Source organism: Lepisosteus oculatus, unplaced genomic scaffold (assembly GCF_040954835.1).
Source record: "Lepisosteus oculatus isolate fLepOcu1 unplaced genomic scaffold, fLepOcu1.hap2 HAP2_SCAFFOLD_45, whole genome shotgun sequence".
Lineage (NCBI taxonomy): Eukaryota > Metazoa > Chordata > Actinopteri > Semionotiformes > Lepisosteidae > Lepisosteus > Lepisosteus oculatus.
This window is the reverse complement of record NW_027167988.1, coordinates 1,821,600-1,832,500: the sequence shown is the minus strand read 5'-3', so window position 1 is coordinate 1,832,500 and position 10,901 is coordinate 1,821,600. Positions and strand designations below refer to the sequence as shown.

Below are 10,901 nucleotides of genomic sequence, written 5' to 3'. Positions count from 1 at the left end.
TTGCTCAGAAAAAAGCGCACCTTATCGACTTACATTACACGGGCGGTAATCTGTGTTTCACCAGGAGTGTGTACGGTTTGTTGAATGAAGGTTGTACCAATGGGGAAATGTTACAGGGCGCTAAACGAATGCACAAAGAGTTGGGTTTTTCAGAGAATCAGAAAATGAGTTTGTCAGACATTACCGCTTTTGAAAAACATTTAAAGGTGGTCATTAAAATTTTGTACCACGACCAGGGTGATTGAAAATATTTTACAACGGGGCCCACACCACCTAATTCTAAAATACTTTTTGTTCTACTGCATGAAGAGCATTTTTATGGGGTTTTAAATATTAAAGCTTTTGTGGGGGCGGCATATTTTTGCACTAACTACCATGCGGCGTATAGCCACAAGAACGCACACGCCTGTGTTAAAGCTTGTAAAACCTGTTTAGATCCCCAGTGTTGCGAAATTGATGCAGAAATTCAGAATTGCCCGGCCTGTAAGGTCTTTTGTCGTAGCTCTCAATGTTTGGCGAGACACTTTCGGAATGCAGCGACGGGTGTTAGTAAGTGTGAGCGCAAGGTCTTTTGTGAGAAATGTGAGGTTTATAACCTCTCTAGTCACAAATGTAAAGAGAAACTGTGCTCGCATTGTAACAACGTGATCGACACCCCTGACACACATTTGTGCTACATACTGCCTTTGGACAACCCCAAAATTTCAAACAAGTACATTTTTTTTTACTTTGAATGCATGCAAGAAACGGGGACACACATACCAAATTACATCCATGCCCTTCATATTAACAATAAACGAAGCTGGGAATTTTATGGTGAAACTTGTCTAAAGGATTTTGTGTGTAAATTTATCGATAGACGTTTCAAAAACCATACATTCATATCGCACAATGGCAAGGGATATGACAATTACCTAGTAATCAGACAGTTGTAAGATGAAAAGATGGACGTTGAACTAATTAATCAGGGTGGTAAGATAATGTGTATGACCGTAAAAGCTCTGAACATCAGATTTATCGATTCTTTAAACTTTCTACCTATGAAATTAAGCAAACTGTCGGCCGCCATGGGGTTCCCCGGGGGTAAGGGTCATTTTCCACACTTGATGAACACTTCAGAAAACCAAAATTATGTCAGCCCGATGCCGCCGCCAGAACTTTACGGCGTTAACTACATGCTGCCGAGGGAGAAAGCCGAGTTTTTGGTTTGGTATGAAGAATGCAAGGGAAGTGTGTTTAACTTACAGAGAGAGTTGAAACGTTACTGCCAGTTGGATGTGGCAATTCTAAGAGAAGGCTGTGTCAGGTTTTGGGACGAGGTCATGAATATGACCAGACAGACACGCGTGACTGAGTCAGGGGCCGCCTGCGTTGTGTGCATCGACCCCTTTCAGTTTGTGACCATCGCTAGTGTCTGCATGGCCATGTTCAGACTTATGTTTTTACAGGAAGAGACGATAGCGTTGCTACCCCATGACAATTACCACCACCAGCAAAAACGATTTTCTACACCCAGCATTCAGTGGCTTATGTACATCGAACACACAGAGCCCGTTAAAATCCAACACGCGTTAACCACGGCCGGTGAGTTCAAGGTTGGTCAAAGCTGAAAGCTCAAAGCTGAAATAAATGTATAAAATTTGGCTTGCATCATAGCAGTTGAGCAATAAAGTCTGTCCTAATTAAAGAGTACCTAAAGTTTGAAAGTACAACATAGAATAAGAATAGAGAAATGGCAAAACGATTTTGTGCCATCTTCCCCATTCACACTATTTTTATGTGCCATTTTTTGCTTATTCACGTACTATTTTAATCAAAATAATATTAAGAAAGATCTGTGTGTATTCAGATAGTATTATTATTGTTCATACTTACTCGTCAAAAGAGGATTGCTGAGATATTTGCGGATATACTTCTACGTTTGAAAAACGTGTCCAAAATGGTGACCAACGAATACTAGCAATGCATTGTGGTATATAACCGGAAAATATGCTGGGTTCGATATTTTCTCAACGTATGCGTTTATTAATGTTGTCGATATTATGGTTGAAATTTAACATTGATAATACATCACGGCTATGTGCCCCCTGCTATGTGCTGATGTGCAATTTTAACGCATGCAGTTAGTAAGGATCGTACTGTTGTATGGTATTATATATAATGACATTATGGAATAGGATGGGGACAGGCCTGGCATCACGGGGGGAGGGAGGAGTGTTGCCCCTTCAGTTTTGGGCAAAAAGATTTACCTAACTTAATTTGCGCCCTAAAAAAATAGTTGTACTTGGTCAATGGTCAGACAACACTAAATGACACGAACAGTCACTCAGTCTGTTTGATGGGCAGGAGGGCTATCCGTCCAGGAACTGCACATATCAGTGTCGTTATTGAGTGTCAACATTACGATCCTGTTTGCTCAGGTGGACCGATTCCTTGCAGTAGTTTATCATTATACTTAAAATCTTTATATAACTAGGACTAGTTATAGCAGTCTGTGCTTTCTGTTGGTTTTACAACATTTTTTTCTTAACGATTCAGAACGTCCATGTAGCTGCAAAAATGAACGCTTATGGTACTTTTCGCTCCAGGCAATACAAACCGTGAGAGTGACGAAAAATGTGAAACTGAACTTCATCGCAAATACCAGATTGCTAGTCGTTATCTTCTATCATGAAGCACTAATCAATGGCATAGCTGCGAGATTTCATTTGGGTAGCTGCACCCTACAGCTCCGTTTCAACCGAAATATCACCCCCCCCCCTCAGAATTTCAGACGCCCCCCTACAGATTTTTCCCCGGGCACCGCGCACTGATGGGGGACAGGGTGTCCAGGAAATGGTATCAACTTTTCTCAAGAAAATAAAAATAGAAACTCTATAGGCACTCAAACATTTTACTGTTTTTTTTTCAGGCAGTAAATTACGTAAATTACTGCTTCGACACGTAATGGCATTATAATCAAGTGCAGGAGCTGAGGGCTTTTGTTTTGTTTCGTTTTCCATGGCGTTCGTAAGCACGCAAATCAAAGGCAATTCCTGCGTCTAACACGAATGTAAATGCTTTTGAAAGTGCAGTGTGGTGCAGCTTGTAAAATCCTTGTCCACATTTGTGGTTTGTTGATGTTTTTCTGTCTGCCAAAGTTGCATTTTGACATCCAGACGGGGAGACTTTATCATTTGAACGTGAAGCCAGCCTTAAACCCTCTGAGGCGTGTCTGTCTGCCGGCACGTATTTTGTGAAAGGTTTTTTTTTTTAACTGAGAGCGACTTTGAAAAAGTTTCCGTAGCCACCTCGCACTCCGTGTTAGATTATAGGAGGAATGCGGCGGCGGCGAGCTCGCTGTAGTCGTGGCCGAGTGATTAAGGCGATGGATTCAAAATCAATTGGGGACTCCCCGCGCAGATTTGAATCCTGCCGACTACGGCGTCTGCCGCATGTCGCCTTGTGCCTGCGCGGCAAAGACGAAGTGCTGCTTCTCCTTTCCTGGTACTATAAGAACGCTAAATCGCTTGGCTCTGCTGTCATGGAAATAAATTCTTCAGATAACCACACATTTTGCGTTCGCACCTCTGGTGCTCTACTTATGCCTTTGAAAACCTAATGAATAAAGCTGAAAGAACCGACACAATATGTAGGTGCTCGTAAAGCACGCAGTAAAGAACTGTTAACAGCAAAGGTTTCAGTGGGTTAACTGAGGAGAAGGCGTGATCGCTAATTGTTGACTTTGTATTTGGTGTTAGAAACACTCTTACTGTGCATGACGTGCAACAAATGTAGCCACAGAAATTGCATCACGCTTTCATGTATGCTATCGCAGACACCAACGTTGCCTAGATAGAAAACCGAAATAGCCGTGGGTTTGCTTGCTGGTCTGAAGGATCTCTCTTCGAATCTCTATCATTTGTCAATGGAAGTAAAAGGCGCTGCAATTTCATACGTTCAGAATGAAACCCGCAGCTGTTGTTCGACTTTATTTCTTGACTAATTACAACTGAGTGTCGCATGAGCAGTTACGTAAACTTGTCTGGTATATTTGAACAAAAATGCCGTTCTTCAATTAAAACTAACAGTACATTGTCAGGGACATTCAGTTCTATACAAACAAGAGACAGACAAGATAATATTTCTACCTTTCATGTGGACTACGTGTTGACTTACTGATCGGAATAATTGAAAAGTTCGGGTTCATAGCCGATGCAGTGCATGCTAATTAGAACAGCAAAGCTGAGCTCTCAGCACCGTACTGAGCCCAGGTGTTTTTCTAAAGCTGTCAGGTGCAGTTCATTTACATGAAGGAAATCTCTTACTGGGTACTATTACAATGCAGTAAGTAGCACAGACTACTTAGGGAGTAGCCCGATGCATTTAAAAACAACTCGAGCCAGGCAGGAGTCGAACCTACAATCTCCTGATCCCTAGTCAGACGCGTTATCCAGTGTGATACTGCAGGACTGTAACCCAGTGAGATCAGCACTGCAACTAGTAAAATATTACCCCCGGTCCATTCTTTTCCAAAAGTGAGAAACACCTGTTTTCTACATTTTGTCTGTTTTAAAACATTATCTTCCAAAGCATCATAAAATTGTCCCTTCTTCCAGACTCTACTTCTCTCTTGTAGTAGTACAGCAGACCTTTCCAGGTGAGCAGATCACAGAGTCCGAAATGAGCTTCCTCCATCAAGCAAAGTACCTGAACATGACGCTGTCTTCATAAAAGCGCCCCTGTAATAAAGAAATTAAATCCGAAATCAAGAGGGCAGCACAGTGGGCAAAAGACGTATAATATTCGTCTATTAAACGCATACCTTAGACGTCTAAATGTGGTCTGCAATTCGTCTAGAATCTCTGCACTGTGTACGAAGTAAATTATTTTCGCAGTAATTATTTACATTAACGAAGAGCATAACGCGTGTACTGTATACACTGCAAGTACAACCCCCCTCTCTGCAGGAGTGCTGGCTGTGACGAATTGAAACGGTTTCACGGGTATTTTCAAAGTAGGAGGCGAGATTTCCAGCGAAAGACACGCCCCCTCAAAAACCCAGTAAATACAGTACTTACTAGTTAAAGGCTAGGCTCCCGACTACGGCGAAAGGAACCCTTCTTTCATTAGAAGACAATGAACATATTTTAGCCCTGAATGAATTAATAGCAAACATGGTTTACATAAAAGACATTTTTCCAAGAAAGTTTAGCCTTTGTCACTAATGAAACCACTAAATAAAGACATAAATATAAAAATCTTAAGATTTTTAAAATACATGACTTTGCTAAAATTTATTTGAAAATAAAAACAATTACAACCGCCAGGGGAGAGAGAGAACAGGGGAGGGATGTTGGTTTTGCATAAGGGGCGGGGCTATGGAAATTAGGTCTGTTTGGGAATGTGTAGTTACATTTTCTGGCTGTTTGTGAATTATCATTGTTGAGTATGGAGTGTTGAGGTATTGATTTTGTGTAATGCTTTATGTTGAAAATTGAGGTTGATTTTGTTTATGATAAACAGGATAAACTGGGATGGGAGGAAGGTTTGGTTTTGCATAAGGGGCGGGATTATGATAATTGGAGGACTTTGCGAGAGTAAAATGGTTTGATTATTTGATTTTGTATTGTGGTTGTTATCTATGTTTTTGGTTGGTATTATGTTTATATGGTTGTTTTTGTTGGTTGGTTGTTATTATGGTTATTAATAATACGATCTATAGTTGAAATCTGCGCCTAAATAAAAAGAAAAAGCAAGTGATTAGGTTTATGAGCAATCTAATTACTTATTCGTTTAAAAAGCTATATAAAATAAAGTTTATTATTAATTTGCTGGACAGAGCGGTGAACATTATTATGCATGAGACAAAGATAACGATCCTGATCAGTTTAGAAATCTGTGTACGCTGTAAGGTTTTTACTTCTTAAACTTTTAAAATACACGTTTAGAATTGAAAGAAATCCTCTTCCTGGTATAGCACACCAGCACGTCTTTTTTCTCCAATCAGAGGGGTGTCAGATGGTGTCAGCCAATCACCATTCTGCGTTGGGTAGCAACGGGTGACTGTTCTCAGGCGGAAGATGTAAACAGCTTAATGTTCGTGTTAAATAATTTTTTTTAATTAAAATTCATTCTATACAGCAATCGCATATTTGGGTACCGTTTCATAAAACTTTCATGCTTAAAATGTTTAGGGAGAAATGGAAGACTGGTGTGTATTTTTTCTTTAAACTACCAAGACCAGCCATACACAGTACAGTTTACATACATACAGTAATGTTTATGTTCCTAAATTAATATCGTTTATGACCTTCAGATGCGTTATGCTCCTCTTCTTTTTATGCTCAGCTACTAAAATTTCCCTTTAGTGGTAAAATCCATATACATATTCAAAACTAAGCGGATTAAAATGTGGAAAGCAAAGACATTAAATGATTAAATCTTTGCACTACCAACCAATGCACCACGAGTGCCCCTGTCGGTCATTTTGGCCAGCCAATCACTTGTCCTGCGGTACCCTCCGGTGCCCCGCGGTGGCTTGTGGGTAGGTTACTGTACCGCGGGTTTTTACCGCGCATTTTGAATGGCTGCATCTATTAAACGCATACCTTAGACGTCTAAATGTGGTCTGCAATTCGTCTAGAATCTCTGCACAGTGTACGAAGTAAATTATTTTCGCAGTAATTAATTTACACGTGTATAATAAATATAGTAAATATAATAAATTAATTACTGCGAAAATAATTTACTTCGTACACTGTGCAGAGTGCCGTATACTCCTAGTTGCGGCACACACGATACATACAGTAAAAAGCCTCAGGCACTGTGTTAGATGTGTTTTCGATGTTATATATGCGTTTATTCATGTCGTCGATTTTACGGTTGCAATTCGACGTTGATTATACGTTGAGGCGACGTATATATACGTATAGCCGTATTTTCGCCATAAATATACGTATATTCGACGAATCAATGCCCACTGGGAAGGCGCATTGAAGGGTGCACCCCCATCATTAATCGTTGCGCCTCTGTGAAAGGAAAGCTCTTGAGCAGTCGTTGAAACAGCTCGGATGAAACACTTGATTGCTTCCATGTGCATCTGGAGCCCATTTCTTATTTTCACTTCACGCCGCCCAAAGCATTTCTAAAACAGGAGATTCGCGTTTGGGAATGCGCCCTGCCCTACAAATAAAACAGGTCTACGGGTCTGAAAGCTGCTCCACGGAAAACAGTTCTGTTGCGCTTTTGATCAAAGGGAGATTCGCTGTTCTTACTTTTTGATGACATAACACCCAAAGGGGCTTCTTTGGAGCTGTATTCCAACCAGCATCCTAAAGTTTCTTGGCGGTATCCTTTACAGTCCTCTGTTCGGTCGACAAGGGACAGAAGGGGGCAGTTTTCCTCACACATACAGTGCAATGTACTGTAGTGTTCCCGTTCATTGAATTCGCAGTTCTGCATCAGACCTCTAACTCGTTTCCTTAGCTTGGATTTAAGCCACGAAGCAGGCTTCTACTGTATAAACGTCTAGAGGAATCACAAACTATTTGAGAGGCCATCATCCCAGGGGGAACTGACAAAGTCTATCCCTAAACACCTAGCGCAGTCTCTCAAGAGACTGTCAAAAATCGCTTTCTCCGTTTGCATTGCAAGTAAGTGAAAACGCGGTCTCAACCCAGAGCCACTTGGCAGCAGCGGCACGTAAATACTGTTACTGTCACTGCTCGATACCGATGTTAGCCTACTATACCATGTTCAGCCACCGCTAGAAACTGCATGGCTCTAGTTCTGGAGCAAACGACAGGAGGGCCAACGTCGAACGGGCACACATGTCAGACATGGAAACCGACGAGAGTGGGATTCGAACCCATACATGCAGAGCACAATGGATTAACAAGCCATCGCCTTAACCACTCAGCCACCTCGTCAACAGAACTGGACTGTCCCAACTGAGTTGGCGCGCTCCAGATGATCTTTTTCTTTTTTTTCCCTCGTACTCGAGGGTCATTTTCCTGTTCCACATGCGATTTCAACATTTTCCTTGGGAGATGTCAAGCCAGCAAGCCACTGCTGTGGTTCAGTGGCCAGTGTGGAGTTCAGTGGCCCTGTTGTACACAGAAAGCACATTGAGCTCCTTGGACATGAAAAGTTCCAGATAAAAGCCATTTGTCATCCTTTCTCTTGGTGTCGATGTTGCTATTGTATGTAAAGGTGGCAACTTGCTCAGCGAGCAGGCGGAGCACACACCGAATGCAGATGTGTCTGAGTGGTGTGTCCAAGTGGCTGCAAAAGGACAGCACTCCCGGGGCGCCGTGGCTTAGTTGGTTAAAGCGCCTGTCTAGTGAACAGGAGACCCTGGGTCTGAATCCCAGCGGACAACCGCTAGACTTAATTAAACACAAGTATTCATTTCCTGTCTTTAACATGACTTGTTTTTCTTAAAATGGATGCAACTTGCAAAACATGAAATACAAACCTTGCTAATCAGCGCTAGCAGCTGGCAAAAAAAAAAGAAGTCAGCAATGTTTTTTTTCTTTAACCTTAACCCTGCTAATGGAGAAGAGTTAAACGACCGAGTCTATGCAGCTTAAACGGTGCGCACGTCGGGTTCTTAGCTGAAAGGGTGGTAAATCACGCTCACCCCAGTCCTTAATCTTTTAAACAGGATACAAAATTGAACCTAGTCGCCACATCACATACATCCTGTTCAATGATAAAAAGGTAACATCTATCCTCACTCCAGAGTAAATCTCACGTTGAGGGCATATTTTTTTTCACTTTACCGTGAATCGGGCTCGGCTGCACAGAGGAGAGAGGACGGTGACAGGGGAGTCACACGCTGGCGGTTTGAATACGCGGAAGATCACTGAGGGATCCACAGTATATGGACCCTCCGTGCGCCATCAGTCCACACTCCGGACTCTGAATCCTGCCATCCGAGTTAAGATCTCGGCGGAACCTGAGGCGCAGTTCTTTCTTAAAACGTAATCTGGTGAGCATTTCTAGAATCGTACTTGTATAGATGCAGCCTTTAATGTGTTGCTAGGTTAAAATTGATGATTTCTTGAACTTCAGTAGGAAACTGCCCTCTTGATTTCGGATTTAATTTCTTTATTACAGGGGCGCTTTTATGAAGACAGAGTCATGTTCAGGTACTTTGCTTGATGGAGGAAGCTCATTTCGGACTCTGTGATCTGCTCACTTGGAAAGGTCTGCTGTACTACTACAAGAGAGAAGTAGAGTCTGGAAGAAGGGACAATTTTATGATGCTTTGGAAGATAATGTTTTTTTTTTTCTTTGAAATCGAAATGAATCAGAATATCAGTGCAAAAGACAAACTCTTGGTTTGGTTTAAAGAGATATGGTTTTAAAACAGACAAAATGTAGAAAACAGGTGTTTCTCACTTTTGGAAAAGAATGGACCGGGGGTAATATTTTACTAGTTGCAGTGCTGATCTCACTGGGTTACAGTCCTGCAGTGTCACACCAGGGCCAGTGGCGCAATGGATAACGCGTCTGACTACGGATCAGGAGATTGCAGGTTCGACTCCTATCTGGCTCGGGTTGTTTTTAAACGCATCGGGCTACTCCCTAAGCAGTCTGTGCTACTTACTGCATTGTAATCGTACCCAGTAAGAGATTTCCTTCATGTAAATGAACTGCACCTGACAGCTTTAGAAAAACACCTGGGCTCAGTACGGTGCTGAGAGCTCAGCGTTGCTGTTCTAATTAGCACGCACTGCATCGGCTATGAGCCCGAACCTTTCAATTATTCCGATCAGTAAGTCAACACGTAGTCCACATGAACGGTAGAAATATTCTCTTGTCTGTCTCTTGTTTGTATAGAACTGAATGTCCCTGACAATGTACTGTTAGTTTTAATTGAAGAACGGCATTTGTGTTCAAATATACCAGACAAGTTTACGTAACTGCTCATGCGACACTCAGTTGTAATTAGTCAAGAAATAAAGTCGAACAACAGCTGCGGGTTTGATTCTGAACGTATGAGATTGCAGCGCCTTTTACTTTCATTGACAAATGATAGAGATTCGAAGAGAGATCCTTCAGACCAGCAAGCAAACCCACGGCTATTTCGGTTTTCTATCTAGGCAACGTTGGTGTCTGCAATAGCATACATGAAAGCGTGATGCAATTTCTGTGGCTACATTTGTTGCACGTCATGCACAGTAAGAGTGTTTCTAACACCAAATAAAAAGTCAACAATTAGCGATCACGCCTTCTCCTCAGTTAACCCACTGAAACCCTTGCTGTTAACAGTTCTTTACTGCGTGGTTTACGAGCACCTACATATCGTGTCGGTTCTTTCAGCTTTATTCATTAGGTTTGCAAAGGCATAAGTAGAGCACCAGAGGTGCGAACGCAAAATGTGTGGTTATCTGAAGAATTGCTTTCAATGGCAGCGGGTCCAAGCGATTTAGCGTTTTTATAGTACCGGGAAAGGAGAAACGGCACTTTGCCTTTGCCGCGCAGGCACAAGGCGACGTGCGGCAGACGCCGGAGTCGGCAAGTTCCGAACCTGCGCGGGGAATCCCCAACGCACTTAACCACTCGGCCACGACAAAAGCGAGCTCGCTGTCGCCGCATTCCTCCTATAATCTAACACGGAGTGCGAGGTGGCTGCGGAAACCTTTTTAAAGTCGCTCTCCGTTAAAAAAAAATACCTTTCACAAGATTCGTGCCGGCAGACAGACACGCCTCAGAGGGTTTAAGGCTGGCTTCACGTTCAAATGATAAAGTCCCCCAGTCCGGATGTCAAAATGCAACTTTGGCAGACAGAAAAAACATCAACAAACCACAAATGGTTTTTACAAGCTGCACCACACTGCACTTTCAAAAGCATTTACATTCGTGTTAGACGCAGGAATTGCCTTTGATTTGCGCGCTTACGAACGCCATGG

The 10,901-nt window shown here is 42.3% G+C and overlaps 1 non-coding gene across 1 annotated transcript; it reads left to right on the top strand.

The window, feature by feature from the left end:
• The first annotated feature begins 3,341 nt into the window (after positions 1-3,341).
• On the top strand, positions 3,342-3,423 carry trnal-caa (transfer RNA leucine (anticodon CAA)). Its single transcript has one exon. It is a non-coding gene; the product is annotated as a tRNA-Leu (tRNA).
• Positions 3,424-10,901: the final 7,478 nt, after the last annotated feature.